This window comes from Nomascus leucogenys, chromosome 8 (assembly GCF_006542625.1).
Source record: "Nomascus leucogenys isolate Asia chromosome 8, Asia_NLE_v1, whole genome shotgun sequence".
NCBI lineage: Eukaryota > Metazoa > Chordata > Mammalia > Primates > Hylobatidae > Nomascus > Nomascus leucogenys.
Window position 1 is genome coordinate 28537447 of NC_044388.1, and position 17798 is coordinate 28555244.

The 17798-nt window shown below is 40.9% G+C and overlaps 1 pseudogene; it reads right to left on the minus strand.

Moving 5' to 3' along the window:
- Window positions 1-16734, minus strand: part of LOC100597129 — a 63052-nt pseudogene extending 46318 nt beyond the window's left edge.
- Between the last annotated feature and the right edge of the window lie 1064 nt (window positions 16735-17798).

Here is a 17798-nt window from a genome sequence, read left to right on the forward strand (position 1 = left end):
TCAGCTTATGACCAAAGACATGAGTCATATCAGGCAGAATACATGTGTAATGTCTGTCACATGGTAGAAACTCAGAAGATACTGATAAAATGGGTGAATAAATGAATAACCAAATTCCTTTCTTTTGATGGACTACAAAATTCATAGTTCAGGAAAGTGCAGCAGAGAGTATATCTGGCTTTCAGCAAAACACTGGATAATTCGGTAAACAGTTGACCTCTCTGAAGAAGCTGTCATGGTCTGTTGGACCATAACAGAATGGTCTAATGGATCATCTGCAGTGGACCAACCATTCTGCCAGTTTCAGGAGATGCAAACAGGACTAGCACATGGCCCACACAATTTAGATTTAGACTTAGATCTAGAAACTGATAATATCAATATGATGTGTGGGTGATATGGTAGAAGAATGCAGATGCTGCACTGAGAACTCAGACAACAGGCAAAGAGACACCTGGGTCAGCTTGAGGGGTTACAGGAACGCTTTGTAGAGGAGGTGACCCCTAAACTGAGACTTGAATGGTTATGACCATGTCTGTAGTATTCACTCTGCTATTTACTTCTTCCTGTGTGGGTTTCAATTTTGGTGCTTTACATTTTTAAGTTCTATATCATGCTGGGTAGGTTTTTCCTTCACGTCTGCTCCAACCACTTTATCTTGTGGAAATTCCTCCCCGATTTGGCTATTAAAGTACCAATCAGCATGCAGTTTTCATTTTCATACTTTTCTGAATCTCCTTGGATATTTTAACAGGAAATTGAGAGAGACAGAATCAGAGGCTGCATCTAATTGCTAAGTGATTTTTACTATTATATTAAGACTATAGGGCCAGGCATAGCATCTCACACCTGTAATCTCAGTACGTTGGGAGGCTGAGATGGGGGAGTCACTTGACCTCAGAAGTTCAAGACCAACCTGGGTAGCATAGTGAGACTTGTCTCTACAAAGAAAAAAAAAAAAAGTCATCAGGTGTGGTGGCACACAGCTGTGGTCCTAGCTGCTTGGGAGGCTGAGGAAGGAGTATCACTTGAGCCCAGGAGTTTGAGGTTGCGGCAAGCTATGATGGTGCCACTGTACCCCAGCCTGGGCAACAGAGCAAGAGCCTGTCTCTGAAAAAGGAAAAAGAAAGATTACAATGTCTTACAGGACTGGATTCTCTGGATATTCTTTCATGGTTTGGATACTGTGTTGACATGAGAATCGTTAAAAACAAGAAAGAGAATCTTAAAAAAAGAAGCAAAAATGATCTCCAGCATTGTCACCACCAATGACCCCTTCTATTTTTTCCATTGCATAAATCAGGTTTTAAGAGATATCTTATAAGTAAATAATACTTAATGATTAATGATGAATAAGAATTAATTTGAGACATATGCCATTGCAAAGCAGAGTTTCTGGTTAGCATAAAATATCTGGTTGGAATTCATAAAATTTAGCTAAAAGCAAAAAGTCTTAATAAACATTTCTTGAGAACTGACTATCTACCAGGTACTACCCTAAGTGCCTTCCCTGCATCAAATCAGGTGAGCCTCAGAAGCAACCTGTGCAGTAGGTACTGTTATCACCCCTATTTTACCAATGAGGAAACTGAGGTTCAGGGAGGTTGAGTCAACTGGACAAGGTTTCACAGCTGGTGAATTGTGATGCTGAATTGAAATTCAGACAGTCTGGCTGCAGACTCTAAATTCTTAACTTTGTAATGCACAATTGACCCTTGAATTAGACCTTGTGGTGGTTTGAGTGCGAATGAATACTTTCTGATACTTTCTGAATCAATTAAAATGGCACACAGACATCAATTACTATCTTTGGGGGCACCCAAGCAGAAGCCTCTGCTCTAAAACTAGAATACTGATTTGTGTCCTGAGCCCTGCATCGAACGAATGTTACATACTCCCCATCATTATTAGAGAGCCCAAAGATTGCTAAGACATTATCAGATACAACCATGATATATTAATTGGCAATACATAGAGATGGCGCAGTGCTATCTAGCGGGCTTGTGACCCAACCAGAGTTTCATTTTTAAAACCTGGGCCTATTAAAAGAGAAACACCTCATCCAATAGACTATTATCCTGCAAATATGTATTTAGGTACATCTGAAATTGCTCTATTTACCTAATCATCTCTAATGGCTACTTTGGATCTACGACAGCTGTATGTGTAAATACGGCTCTTAGATCTTTCTCAAGGTATGATACTGGTCCAATAGACCATAACAACTTCTTCAGGGAACAGGATTTCCTTGAAGCAGAATCTATGGAGTATCAAACAGGGCTCACAGTGCTTTAGGAGTTGCTTCTGAGGTTATTTCAGAATGCTCTCCTCAGAACTCCTTGTCAAAAATTATTAGGACATGGGTACGGACCACTAAGATCTGAATATCAATAAAAGTGAAAGCCAAACATTGATTTAAAAAAAAAAAGAACAGGGTCAGCATGATTCTTCATGGGCAATAAACAGATAATAGGCAAGGAGAAGTAATTAAAAAAGAGTTTGTGCAGCCAAACCAAATATATTAAGCAACAAAGCTATGATAATACCGGTTACTGTATAGTAGAAATTGCTGATTTAGACAGAGGGAACACAGATATTATTCCCATATATTCTAGCATATTGAGAAATGATTCACTTGACTGGTGAAGTTCATCCCTCACTGTGATATAACAGGACATGCATAATTGCCTCTCCCCAGCTGTGCCTATGGGACTATGACATAGCTTACAAGACCCTGCTCAACTTTTATATTAGTTTCCTGCGGTTGCTGTAACAAAGTGTTACAAACTGGGTGGCTAAAAATGACAGAAATGTATTCTATTGCCATTCTGGAGGCCAGGAGTCTGAAATCAAGGTGTCCACAGGGCCATCCACACTCCCTCTAAAACCTGTATGAGAGTCTGGGCCTGGTGGCTCACGCCTACAATCCCAGCACTTTGGGAGGCTGAGGTGGGCGGATCACTTGAGGTCAGGAGTTTGAGAGCAGCCTGGCCAACATGGTAAAACCTCTACTAAAAATACAAAAATTAGCTGGGCGTGGTGGCATGCACCTGTAGCTAATCAGGAGGCTAAGGCAGGAGAATCGCTTGAACCTGGGAGGTGGAGGTTGCAGTGAGCCAAGATCATGCCACTGCCCTCCAGTCTGGGCAACAGAGTGAGACTCTATTTCAAAGCCAAAAGCAAAAAACCAGCAAACAAACCCTGTATTGGAGGATCCCTGCAGCCTTTTCCTAGCTTCTGGGGATTTGCTGGCCACCCATTACCTTTCTTGGTTTGCAGGTGCACAGTTGAAGTCTCTCTATCCTGTGTCATTCTCTGCATGTATGTCTTCACTTGGCATTCTCTTCCTTGTCTCTCTCTTTCCCCTTCTGGTAAGGACAGCAGTCACATTGGATTAAACACCTTCCCAAATCCAGTAGGGTTTTATCTTAACTACATCTGCAGGACCCTATTTTCCAAATAAGGTTGCCTTCTGAGGTACTGGGGGTTGAGTCTCTAACATATCTTTTTGGGAGTCATATGCAACCCGAAACAGCTCCTATCCCTTTAATATCACTATTCACTCTGCATTTATGTAGTTGGCAGGTCTCTAGCCGCCGACTTGCACCTGCACCACCATTCTGACCCTTACCATAGGCCACCTGATACTGTCATCTGTTCTGCACTGCGCCATCTGCTCTATGTCTTGCCTCCCTAATTGTACTGTAACTCTTTGGTAAAGAATTCTTACTCAAACTTAATTCTCACAAAGCACTTAAAACAGTGATTTGATATCAACAGCACCTTCTACTCTTAGAGCAGCTTTATACTTTTAAAAAATTCTTTCACATACATTATCTGGCATGCTTCTTTCAACCTTCCCGCGTGGTAGATTGGATTGATGGTGTTATCCTAATTTTATGTCAAAGGGAATTAAGATCTAGAGAGGCAAAGTGACATGCCAAAATACTGAGACAGGTGGCTTGGGCTAGTCTCAGCACCTTCTATTGAAAAACTTCTCCTTCTTATTCTCATTCTCTATAATTTGATTTGTAATGAACCAAGAGTCCTTCTGGGAAAGCAAAACAAAACAAAACAAAATAAAACTCCTTACTCTCAAGGCAAGGCGCCTGCAATGAGTGAGAGGAGGGAGGGGATAATGGATGAATCTAAAGTCTGTCTTTTCTGTGAGTGGAACTGGAAGAAAGTTGCGAAACCACACAGCCTTCCTGTTTCCTCAGTCAGGCCTTGCTTTTTTCCTCCAGCATAACAATGAAAAACTTTGACTTTTTTCAAATTTCTGACCCCATGACCTATTCCTGCAGTCTGAGATGGCTGTTTCTCCTCCTTTTTTTTTGTTTTTATAAAAAGTATCCAGTGGAAACTCCTTCAATATCCTTTCAGCTACCTGAAAAAAGGCTAGAATTGGGGAGGAGAGGAGAAAGGGTGAGTGTGAGTGGGGACAGAAGTTAGTGGCATCTGACTAAGGGTCAGCTGACTAGAGCTGTGTTAGCTGGAAAGACTGCGCAGCCTCTTTGTGCACAAGCATGGGGGGTCCCTAGCCCCAGGGAGCCGCGCGGGGATAGGAGGCAGCCTGCTTTGAGCAGGAAGGTGGCAGAGGAAGGAGCCCCTGTTTGAGAAGAGGCTCTCACGCTGTGAACACCTCTTTCCACTTCTTTCTCTCTTTACTGGGACTCATGAAGGAGAATTTGGAAATCATAATTAGCTTGGAGAAGATAAAAGAGGTCCTTCTTGGTGGGAGGGTGAGGAGAGTGATGGAAAGAGAAAATGAGATAGGGACGGAGAGGAGGAGGAGGAGGAGGAGCAGACAGACAGAGAGAGAGAGAGAGAAAGCTGGCACACAGAATAAAAGACATAGATAGTCCTAAGGAGAAAAACTTAGCAGCTTTTCTCTGACCGTGATAAGCTGCTAGTTACAATGTGAGGTGATGCTTGCTACTCCAAATGGATGTATTGTAACCAGGCTTTTATACTGTGAATTCTCTCCTCCATACTTTTGCTTCCAGACTTTCTCTCTATTCCTATAGGCTGATTACCATCTAGCAGGTTCTAGGAAGGTGGTTTCACAATTAAATTGAGAGAGGAGAAGCGGGGAGAGTAAGAGAGATCATATCAACAATCAGGGAACAACTTAGGTTGAAAGGCACTCCAAGTTTAGACATACAATCTGTTTGCATAAATGAGGAATGCAAAGAAAATGTGGGGACAGATTCTTTGAGAGTGTATGACAAGCTAAGCTGGTGGTTTGTACTCTTAGAAGAATGCTAAAACCCCAAATGAAAAGCCATGCAGAAGAAGAGCAAGGTTTGCATTCAAGATATTTCTATCTGCTCTACATACCCACCCTCTCCTCATGCCTGTGTGCTCTCTGTGACACACACACACACACTTGCCTACACGCACACACATACACACACCAGTCTTCTCTAACACTCCTAGACCTGAAGTTTAGCCAGAATCTAAGGACTGGAGCTCTGAGCAGGGGCAGGGGTACCTCCACTGCCCTAGTTCAGCTATAATCCAACGATCCTCATTCGCAAGTGAACTTGGGGGTCTTGAAAACAAATAAACCCACAAGTCTTGAGGGTTCCAGGAGCCTCAGGACTCTAAAAGCAATGAGGGATTCAGGCCACATGCCCATGTTCTATCATGATAAAATAGACCAAGGGTAATGAAAGGTTATTAGCGTGGAATAAAAGTTGAAGCTTAGAACTCAGGAGGCCTGAGTGCAACCTGTACCTCTTCTCTAAGCAAAGTGCTGTCTTCTGGATCTGTTTCCCCTTCTGCAAATAAATGTATTTTCCTGTGTTTTAGGCCAGTGTTTCTCAAATTGTAATGGGCATACAAGGTACCAGGGATATTGCTAATGGGAAGATTCTGATTCAGCAGTTCTGGGGTAGGCCTTGGGGGTCTACAATTATAATAAGATCCCGAGCCACCAGTAACCTACATAACACCTTTGCCTGAATTAGAAAAAGTGTCTCCCTCTAGGTAGATGCAGCCCTGTGGGTGCCTTTGTAAAAGGAATTCTTTTCCTGAGCAGTTTTACTAGTGATGTGCAGGATGTATTTCAGCCCCTGCATTTCTTAGGACAGTGCCTTTGAGCAGTGCACAAGTTGCCCATCTGCACATGACAGTCCTCACCACGTAGACAGATGTCTCCTGGACTACTGCGAAGACAGCCTTGCTTGTGATCCTTCTGAGATGTTCTGTTCCTCTCCTTCCTTCACAGCACAACTCAGCCAAGCCCATCAAGGCATTTATTCTAACTCTCATTCTTTTAGAAATACCTGTTTTGTTTCGCTTTGTTTTTCAGAGACTGCCAGAATGACATGTAGGAATGGACTTATTCCTTCCCTCCTTAAAGAAGAGAGCTTGGCCCTTGGTTCCTCACTCTCCAACGTACCTCTACTCAGCCTAGAGCTCTCTCTAGGGGCTACATGGCTGATCCCCTCCATTGCTTTTGCTGGAGTTCTTGCCTCTGGGGTTTAATATCTCACATCATTTATTAATTCAGGATCTAAACAACTAAGCTCCTGTACCTGGTCTCAGTACGTGATTATTATGTGGTTTTCTCAGATCTTTTGTTTTTCATCAAATATTACCCCTCCTTTACAGGGGATCAGACATAAAGGCAAATAGCCAATTGCTTGAGATTTCACTAAGCTTGGTGTTTACCTTGGATGGCAGCATTCAACGAGGTGTCCAGCTCTGAAAGATTTTCTTAGCCACACCCCTGCGTGGGCTGCCTTGTTCTGTCCTGTCTATCACTGGGGAGAAATTTAAAAATGTGTGTTTGTCTCCCCAGTGTTGCCGAATTCTTTCCTGTATAGGAGCTTAAGGTCAAGGTTGGGAGAACAATGAACTCAGTTAGGAGAAGCACCCACAGCAAAACTTTGAGGTCAGCTGTCCTGAGTTTTCTTCGAAGGGTTTGGTGCTGCTTATTCCCATATCTCTTGAAAAGAAACTTGCTGCCAAGGACAGAAAATTCTGATTTGCCTAAGTAGCAGATTGAGAGGAGCAACAAAGTGGCATAGGAAGATCACTGTGCTGCATCTGGAGAGTTAGGTTCTATTAACTCTGGCTACTTGCTTGAATTTTCTGTTATATCTATACAATGATGCAATAGAATTAACTTTAAAGGTCCCTTCCAGTTTTAAAGTTGTAATATTCTATGAAATTTCTTGGCTTCAACAATATATTTTCTGTTAAGCTAAGTTTATGGGGTTTAAAAAAACCCTGCATTTTGAAACAATGGACTAATTTGTAATCTAATTTATTTAACCTTTGTAAAAGTTAGTTACAATGTATTTTAGTTCAGAAATAATGGATTTGGGGCTTTAAGAAGTTTTAATTTCATTGCTATTTAGCCCCCAAGTTTAGAAGTTGAATTCCTACCAATAATAAAAGACCATGGCGCTGGAGTATGGTATATGAACAGTTGTGTTTGACACAAAGTGATCAAGTTATTTTTAATTTAGTTTTCATATTGGAAACAAGTCAGTCATTTGAATAATATTCAAATGTGTATAAATCAAACTGATGTAAGTAAAGAAATGATCTCTCTCAAAATAAAGACCAAAACCAAATAGAAAAAAGATATTAACAGACTGGACCGCACACAGAAAGGAAAATACAAATGGTTCTTGAACACATGAATAGATGTTCAATTTCACTCATCATAAGATAGATGCAAAATAAAATTATCCCAGGCTACCACTTATCACCTATAAGGTTATCAAAGATCAGAAAGTTTGATAACACAGCCTAAATTATCTACCAATAAGAGTGTGTTTAAATAAATTACGATATATCAATACAATGAAATAATATTCAGATGTAAACAAAAAAGTGAAAAATAAAAAACACCCCCAAAATAAGAAAGCTTTTCTATGTACTGATAACAGGAAAGTTTCCAAAATGAGGTTGAAATATAGGACAAGAAAGCAATGGTGTGTACAGCATGTCATCGTTTGTTTGGTTTATATAAATAGTTGGGGTGGGTTTCTTCTTTAGTTGCATACATCTGTTTTCTCTCTGGCTTCTTGCTGAGGGTGGTACATGTTATCAACCATGATGTACTTCACTGTGTAAATGAGATGCAGGCACAACGAGGAAGGCTGTTCTCTGGTGTGTTGGACATTTGTGTATTTCCTTCCTTGAAGGACATCCTCCTTTCTTTTTTCCTCCATGTCTGCTGCAGCAGGTGGTATAGACTAGAGTCCCTTTCAATGCTACTCTGATGCTCCATTAGTCTCTCCCACCCACTGCTTTTAGAGTGCAGTTACGTCTTGGGCATACAGCATGCCCAGAAGGATGGAAGTGGGGCTGGGAGTGGAAAGAGCTTAACTGGCACAGTTATTCCAGGAAGAGCTCCAGAGCTAGATTTTCCAATCAAAGGGGCATAGAGTTATTGCAAGAAAAATACATATCACTGATGGAAACACAGGGAAATATATTACAAGGAACCTGTGAGCCAAATTTCAGAACTTTCTGGATCAACTGAAATCAAGAAAATAGTTAATTCTTTTTCATTACATGCCCCCTAATCACCCCCAAAGGCTCACAATTTTTCTTCCTATTTGCCCCAAGCTTGGAGCTTCTCCAGTACTCTCTAGGAAGGGGTTGCATTTGCTTCTGGTATTTTGTTTTGTGACTTTCCTGCTTTGCTTTCTCTGACCATGCAATCTCATTTCAAAAATTTTCCAGCACCGTCATTGTTCTGATCTTTCAACAATGTATTTTCTGACCTTTCAGTAGGGACTTGGGAGGGAGGAAGGTTATGACTAACAGAACTCTTTCTGGCATAATGGTGCATCTTGAGGGTTTGAAGTGTGGGGGCCAGAGGAACACAAGGTTGAGATATTACTTCCCCTGGCACCTTCTCTGCCAGGTTGCCCACACCTTTGTAAATAGCTCCTTGACTAAACTCTCACACTGCCCATTTTGAGAGTGCTTCTTGCAGGGCCCCTGACTGATACAGGCGCCATTTATAAGACAAAGAATAATTGACAGCTGCCAACATTTGTAAGATTTTTGGCTCACGTGGTTTTCTTAAAGCTCAGTTTATATACAGTATTACCCAGACTATAGAGAGTATGGAGAAAATATTTTACTTTTGTCTGGCTACTATGAGCTAGAGTTTAAGCAGTGTATTAGTCAGGGTTCTCCAGAGAAACAGAACAAATAGGATCTTTATAGACATGCAGATATTGGCCTGGTGTGGTGGCTTATGCCTGTAATCCCAGCACTTTGGAAGGCCGAGGCAGGTGGATCACTTGAGGTCAGGAGTTGGAGACCAGCCTGGTCAACATGGCAAAACCCCATCTCTACTAAAAATACAAAAATTAGCTGGGCATGGAGGCATGCGCCTGTAGTCTCAGCTACTCGGGAGGCTGAGGCAGGAGAATTGCTTGAACCCAGGAGGCAGAGGTTGCAGTGAGCCAAGATCGTGCCATTGCACTCCAGCCTGGGTGACAGAGCGAGACTCTGTCTCAAAAAAATATCTATCATCTATCTATCTATCTATCTATCTATCTATCTATCTATCTATCTATCTTTATTATGAAGGACTGGCTCAAGCAATTGTGGAGGCTGAGAAGTCTCTTGATATGCCATCTGTCTACAAGCTGGCAGCCCAGGAAAACCAGTGGCATCATTCCAATTCAAGCTCAAAGGCGTCAGAGCCAGGGAAGCCAATAGGGTCAATTCCATTCTGAGTCTGAAGGTCCAAGTAACCAGCAGTGTTGATGTTGGTGGGCAGGAGAAGATGGATGTCCCAGCTCAAAAAGATACAGCAGATTCCTCCTGCCTCTGCCTTTTTGTTCAATCCTTGACACATTGGTAAGGGTGGATCTTCTTAACCCAGTCTATTGATTCAAATGCTAATCTCTTCTGTAAACACCTTCAGGGACACACCCAGAAATAATGTTTTACCAGCTATCTGGACATGCCATGGCCCAGTTGAGTTAATACATGAAATTCACCATCACAGGGAGATACAAAGTCATTCATTCACACATTCACTCTGCAAAGCCCTTACTTGGCTCCTGTCACATTGTAAACTCTGGTTAGACCACAAGGACTATATAAAAGAAGGAGTGTATGGGATCTCTGCCCACAATGTGTTTCAAGCTGTTGATGAAAGCAAGACACTCACAAAAGAGAGAAACACAAGGTAATATAGGAGATGTGATTATAAAACTGGTTTATTAAAATAAATTCTAGCACATAAAAGCTCGAAGAGTTGGCCGGGCGCAGTGGCTCACTCCGGTAATCCCAGCACTTTGGGAGGCCGAGGCAAGCCGATCACTAGGTCAGGAGATCGAGATCATCTTGGCTAACATGGTGAAACCCCGTCTCTACTAAAAATACAATAATAAGCTGGGCGTGGTGGCAGGCGCCTGTAGTCCCAGCTGCTGGGGAGGCTGAGGCAGGAGAATGGCGTGAACCCGGGAGGTGGAGGTTGCAGTGAGCCGAGATTGCACCACTGCACTCCAGCCTGGGTGACAGAGCAAGACTCTGTCTCAAAAAAAAAAAAAAAAAAAAAGCTTGAAGAGTCATCAAGTATGGTTTTCACATTGACGGATGAGGTCCCAGAGGTTAAGTGACTAGTTTGGGGTTGGAATCAGAGCTGATACCTTGAGCCCAAGTCTTCCATCGTGTTCTTTCAGGGTGATGCCACCTCCCTACCCTACACTGACTACCTCCCCTTTAACAAATATTCCGTTGGTGTCATATTCCAGGAAGTTAATCTAAGGCAGGATTATGGCTAACTGAAACTTTTAACAATTACACAACAACTTGTACATATGTGAATTATGGTAGCTTATATGTAATTTTAAAATATTGCAGCCACAGTTACTTTATAATCACAGGTGTGATGTCCAGTGTAATTAGGGTGGATCAAGAACCAAAGAGAGGGAGAGGTTTGGTCTTCTGACAACCAGGGGAATCCCTCACCACAACTTGCATGGGGCAGCCCTTTTTCTGGCTCCTAAAGGGCCGTGTTCAGCATTACTGGATCTTGGTGTGACCTCTCAGAAGTACAACCACTCTTGTGTGGATGCATCATCAAGGAGATCCTGTTCCCCATGGGAGCTTCAGAAATATACATGTCTTTTAGAGCAAGAGAGCAGAAGAAAGAAGGACCAACGCCCTCCTGAAGGTCCCAGTCACTGCTGACTTCCCAGCCTCCCTTGTGGTAGTATTTCTAATTAGAATCTGCAGCCCTTCTCTGATCTTCAGAGAACTCCTGTTATTTCTTGATAGAATTTCCAATGACTCTTGGCCATTCAGACATTAACAACCCCAGACACTGACATCCAGGAAGAAAGTGGTGTTTGGAGATCCTATATGGCTCCATCTGTGACTGCTACCAGGTGAGCTGATGATGCAGCTCTTAGAGGACACCCTCTGGACCTGTGTCCCTGCATACACGTGGGGACAACTTCTGCCATCCACTAACACTTCGACAGGACATGTCAGGGCTTCACTCATGGGATCTGATAGCAGATATTTATGTAGATAAAAATACAGTTGTATTTCTGCTCCCTAACTGAGGTGAGATAGACACAGATATAAAAATATTTATGTGTGACTATTTCTATTTTCCTGGATATGCAACACAATATTTTAAAATGTGATCATAACTTTGTAATCAAGGATATAATAAATAAGATAAAAGGAGTGAAAAACACAACTAAATATGGTTTATAACAGGAGTGTTGGAATTGTTTAACATTAAAAGATTCTCCAATGAAATTGACCATAGTAGCATATGGAACAAGACAAAAGAACATATGATTATTTTTATAGATTCTGATCAAACTTTGGTATAAAAGTTGACATCATAGATGATGAAAGCAAACACAAAATCAAAATAGTTTTTTCCCAATTATGAATAAAAAGTAATTTGATAAAATATTTTAAACAAAATGTCAAAGCAAACATCATAATGAATGGCCAAACAGTAAAAATATTTCTGTATAATTGGAAACAAGTAAAGGATATCCCCAGTTGCTACTTTTATTAATCATTTTACTGAAGGTCCTACCAACTTAATGAGATAAAGAGTATAAATAAAGGGAATATAGACTGGAAAGGAAAAAATAAAATTGTCAACGCAGACAGTACGACTATACACAAAGCATTCCAGCGACTCCTACAAACTGTTAGAAAGAATAATAATTATTGGATGTTTTGTCAATTGCCCCCAAATACACAGCATTCTGTACACCAGCAACACAGAAGTAGCAAAATGCAATTTGAAAAAAGATACCATTTCGAAGCATAACAAAACACAATAAGGTACCTGGGAATAAATTTAACAAAAGATGCTTAAAAATCTTACGAAGAAAAGGATAAAATATTCTGGAAAGAAATAAGTAAAATGCAAGTAAATTAAGTAAAAATGACATTCCTCTCCTAAACAAATCCCCAAATGCAATGTAATTTCTTTTTTATTTTATTTTATGTTTTTATTTCCATAGGTATTTGAGACTAGGTGGTATTTGGCTACATAAGTTCTTTAGTGGTGATTTATGAAATTTTGGTCCACGCATCACCTGAGCAGTATACACTGAACCCAATTTGTAGTCCTTTATCCCTTACCTGCTTCACACCCTTTCTCCACCGAGTCCCCAAAGTCCATTGTATCATTCTTATGCCTTTGCATCCTCATAGCTTAGCTCCCACTTATGAGTGAGAACATACAATGTTTGGTTTTCCATTCCTGAGTTACTTCACTTGGAATAATAGTCTCCAATCTCATCCAGGTGTCTGTGAATACCATTAATTCATTCCTTTTTATGGCTGAGTAGTATTCCATCATATATATATGTACCACAGTTTCTTTATCCTCTCGTTGATTGATGGGCATTTGGGTTTGTTCCACATTTTTGCAATTGTGAATTGTGCTGCTATAAACATGGGTGTGCAATGAAATATTTTTGTATAATGACTTCTCGTCCTCTGGGTAGATACCCAGGAGTGGGATTGCTGGATCAGATGGCAGTTCTACTTTTAGTTCTTTAACGAATCTTCACACTGTTTTCCATAGTGATTGCACAGTTTACATTCCCACCAGCCGTGTAGAAGTGTTCCCTTTTCACCATATCCACACCAACATCTATTTTTTTTTATTATGGCCATTCTTGCAGGAGTAAGGTGGTATCCCATTGTGGTTTTGATTGGCACCCAAATGCAATGTAATTGCAATCAAAGGTTTTGTTGAGGGTTGTATGGTATATTCCTAATATATAGGGTAAAGTCCTAGCTCCCAGGATCTGTGAATGTGACCTTATTTGGACATAGAGTCTTCACAGATGTAATCAAGTTAAGATAAGGTCATAATACATCTCACCCTAATCTTTATAGGAAGGCCACATGAAGACACAGAGACACACAGAGGGAAGAAGGCTGGGTGATATTGGCTGTGTGAGGATGGACACAGAGATTGGGGTGATACAGCTACAAGCCAAAGAATGCCAACCATTGCTAGAAACCACCAGAAGCTCAGGGAGAAGCATGGAACAGATTGCCTGCTCCCTGTCCCCAGAAGGAACCAACCCTGCTGATATACCCTTGTGGACTTCTGGCCTCCAGAAGTGTGAAAGAACAAATTTCTGTATTTTTAAAAAAATTTCTAATAAGACTGGACTTATTCAATTCCCTAGTAAAAGTTTTGATTATAAGTAGCCAACAGTATAAAAAGTACAAAATAGGTCTGTAGATTTCTAATATATTAATACAAAGTGCATGACTACATATAGTACATCCTGCAGGCGAAGAGAGGTGGAAGGGGAAGAAGAAGACTGTGGTTGAGGTCTAGTAATAAACAAATAAATACAGGAGTAGAGATGATCCATAGTATAGTATATTCTACCACGAATACTGCAGCCAACATATACAAAAAAAATTTTCAAAAAAACTCAGGAGGATGATAATGGCTGGACTTTTGTAATTCACCTCAAAGACTGGGGGAGAGCTGACCCAGCTCACCGTATAGTCTGTGCATATGGTGGCTTGTAGCATGTAGGTTTTCTCCAAAAGAAGGAAATATAAAATGTTTAGATTAAGAACTATAAATCTACAGGGTGCCCATAAAAGGTGGCTCACTCCGTATTGTTATACTATCCGATTTTTAAAATGCAGTTAAAAAAATAAGCACTGAGTCTTGTTATTACAAGGCAGGCAGGTGCTTCTCCCTCATTATGAAAAGGCTGAACTGGTGATACTTTTTCCTGAACATTTAGAAAAGAGGCAGTAAGAATGCTTTGGTTTGGGTTCGAGTGAGAGGCTTTTCATGAGGATTTTAGGACTGAAGGGTTCCTAAGTTCAGGTTATCTCAATGTACAGAAAGTCTAACCAACCCACTTAACATGAACACAAACCTCTTTTCTTTTAGTAAAATTTGCTTTTAATACAGAGTGAAAGAAAATAAAAACCTAATAGGCTGAAACAAGTCAAACACTCGCTCTACACGGATAAAAGCCTTCACAAAGGTCAACTGAAGTAATCCAGAGCTGAAACTGCATTGTGCAGATTTTCAATGAAGTCATCAAAGTCATGTAACACAAGCAAAAGTTGATTATTTACAAACTCAGCAAGCCCTCTAAGAAATGTGCCCCAGGTAGCATTAACCTTTGTTTTGTGCCATCCTGAAGACTTGCACATTGTATTTTTCGGATAGTTTAACATTTTAAATTGGGTGTGTTCTCTACCACGTGGTAATGCCTTGGCACTATTCCTGCAAGGTCTCACCTGTCTTGCCGTTTCCCCAAGAGAAGCTTTGATTCTGCTGTAGAAGTTTCACATACATTAAAATCTTTGTCAAATATTAATATGAAGGGAGGCAGCACAGGATGCAACATATACAGTCAAGTTACCTCTATATATATTGAGAAATTACTTTCTCCTCCAAGATATTTGCAACAGAAAGCTCAGGCTGTCCTGCTTAATAATCAGTAGTACAGGTTGAATCATAGAACCTAGGCAAGACCTTAATATTTCAAAATTATTAACAGCTACCTCTAGGGGCAAGTCCATGTTACTGAGTTATGACAAATTTATTATCATAAGGGAAAACAAGTGTAGCTAGCCATCTTAAAAAATGTCCCAACCACCGCTTCTCAATACAGAAAGACTAAAAACTACAGTTTATCATAAACAAATCCCGTCTTTGTCCCCTGAAACTCCCCTAGTTTCATTCACTAGAAGGGGATTTTTAAAAAAAGACTTAAAGAGTACTTTACAGCAGCATTCAGCTTTCCTATGAAATAGCATCTTAAATATTATGTGCAACTCTTTTTTTAGTGAGCTAGACACTGGCTTCAAAGTGTGGGACTGAGGGAAAATCAACCCATTCACGACTATTCTAGAAATTGTCTTTCGGCAGAATAGCAGGTATCCAAGTTAAATATAGGAGGGTCAGATTGTCGCTTTGTGGTCTTTTCAAAATTTAGTTTTTTTTGTTCCCTTTTTACATGAAAACCTCAGTCTCCACTCCTGAGTGGGGATGGACAGAGGTTCTGGCCCCTGCTCCTCTGGCTTCTCAGCAGCCCCTTCCCTTCCCTCCCCTCCCCTCCCCTCCCCTCCCCTCCCCTCCCCTCCCCTCCCCTCCCCTCCCCTCCCCTCCCCTCCCCTCCCCTCCCCTCCCCTCCCCTCCCCTCCCCTCCCTTCCCTTCCCTTCCCTTCCCTTCCCTTCCCTTCCTTTCTTAGACTGGGTCTCACTCTGTCACCCAGGCTGGAATGAGTGAGGTGGCGTGATCTCAGTTCACTGCAACCTCTGCCTCCTGGGTTCAACTGATTCTCCTGCCTCAGCCTCCTGAGTAGCTGGGATTACAGGTGCACCACTATGCCCAGCTAATTTTTGTATTTTTAGAAGAGACGGGGTTTCACCATGTTGGTCAGGCTGGTCTCGAACTCCTGACCTTAGATAATCTGCCCACCTTGGCTTCTCGAAGTGCTGGGATTACGGGCGTGAGACACAGTGCCTGGCCAAGCTGCTTTCTTATGACGGCAGCAAGGCTTGAAGAGATGTGTGTCGATGAGGACTTCCCCAAAACAGCCTTTATAGATGACCCCACAATGTCTCTTCTGTCTTTTCCAGTATGTGAGCTCTAAAAAGGAAAAAATCTAGCGTTCTGTTAGAACCAAAAACCATTTCTGTATCTGAACTGTCATCTAACTGGTTACTGTTACAAGGAGATTGAGCTGGGGGTGCATTTGAGGTGGTGTTGTGAGCATCAGAATTATGACGTTCAAATTCCTTCTGCAGTTTACTGATCTGGATGCTTTTTATCCTGTTCCCAGATAGAATTTTCACTTTCTTTCGTTTCAATGTACTCTTTATACTGGGTCCAGGCCTTGTAACTACCACACGATTCCAGTTTTTTGTTTTTTGTTTTTATCCTGCTGTCACCTTCTTCCGTCTTTTTACAAGCAGGACACAGGCATTGCAGAGGTCTCCTGAGCAAGTCTCATGTAATCCAAAACGGCTCTGGAAGTCCTTTTCATAGCATTTACTGTCAGTGGATCGAGAACTGGAGGACTTATCTCTGCAAATACAGCAGCCCTCTATACTTTGGTACATCTTTGGCTTACAAAAATCAAATATCTTTTCTTCTGGGCAATAGTCTTCCAAAAGCAGCTGTTCCACATGCAATAACATTCCCGAGGTGTGGAGTGCATGCCGGGCCAGCCCCGCCTCAAGCGCCCCCTCCTCCTCAACTGCCTTGTCTAGCCAAATTTCTGTCGTTTTTAAGCCATCCAGTTTGTGATGCTTTGTTGCAGCCATTCTAGGAAACTAGTACAGGTTCCAAACTTGACAAGCTGATTATAAAATCCTACTGAAGAATAAAAGACTAAAAATAAACAAGGGAAGAAATGGAGAACTTGCTCTATCAAATATCAAGACTTGCTATAAAGCTGTGGTTATTGGAACAGTTTTGATATTGACACACAGTTTCTAGGACAAATGACCTAGGCACAGGCTTATGAGTAGGTGGACACTTGAAATATGACAGACAAGGCATCAAAATTAATGGCGAAGGATGAATTAGTCAATAATAGTGTGGAAACATTGGTTGTAAGTGGATCTATAAAATCAGATCCTTATATCCTACACAAAAGGAAACTCTAAATGGATTAAATACTTAAATGTGAAAAGCAAACTCTGAACGATGTAGGAGAAAATCTTTAACTTCAGATAGGCCAAAACAAAAAAGATCCGACTATAAGCAAAAACCAAAATGCCTTTAGTAAATTTTGTGCATGCAAAAAAGAAAAAAGATTTGACTATAATAACAAAAATAATAAATTAGGCTATATTAAAATTTAAATGTCTTCAACAAAGGACAGCATAAATAAAGTGCAAAGAAAGAAAATCCACTGATCAGGAGAAGAAATTTGTATTCCATGTTATTAGGATCCACAGAGAATGACTAAAAATAGATGAGGCAAAGCAAAAAAATCTAATAGAAAAATAGAGAAATGACATAAAGAGGCATGATATGAAGGGGAATCCCTAATGCTAATGGCTAATACATTTATAAAATTATTCTCAACCTCACAACAATCTGGAATAAGAAAATTAGAATAACAATGAGATTAATTTTATTCCTGTAAGATTGAGAAAACGAAAGTCTACACAAAGTGTTAGGGAAGATGTATGGAAAAAGGAACTTTCATTCTTTGCTGGTGGGTGGGTGCACTGAAAGAACCATTTTGGACAAGAATTTGGCAACACCTAATACAGTTGAATAATGAGCACCCCCTCGGACTCAGCACTTTCATTT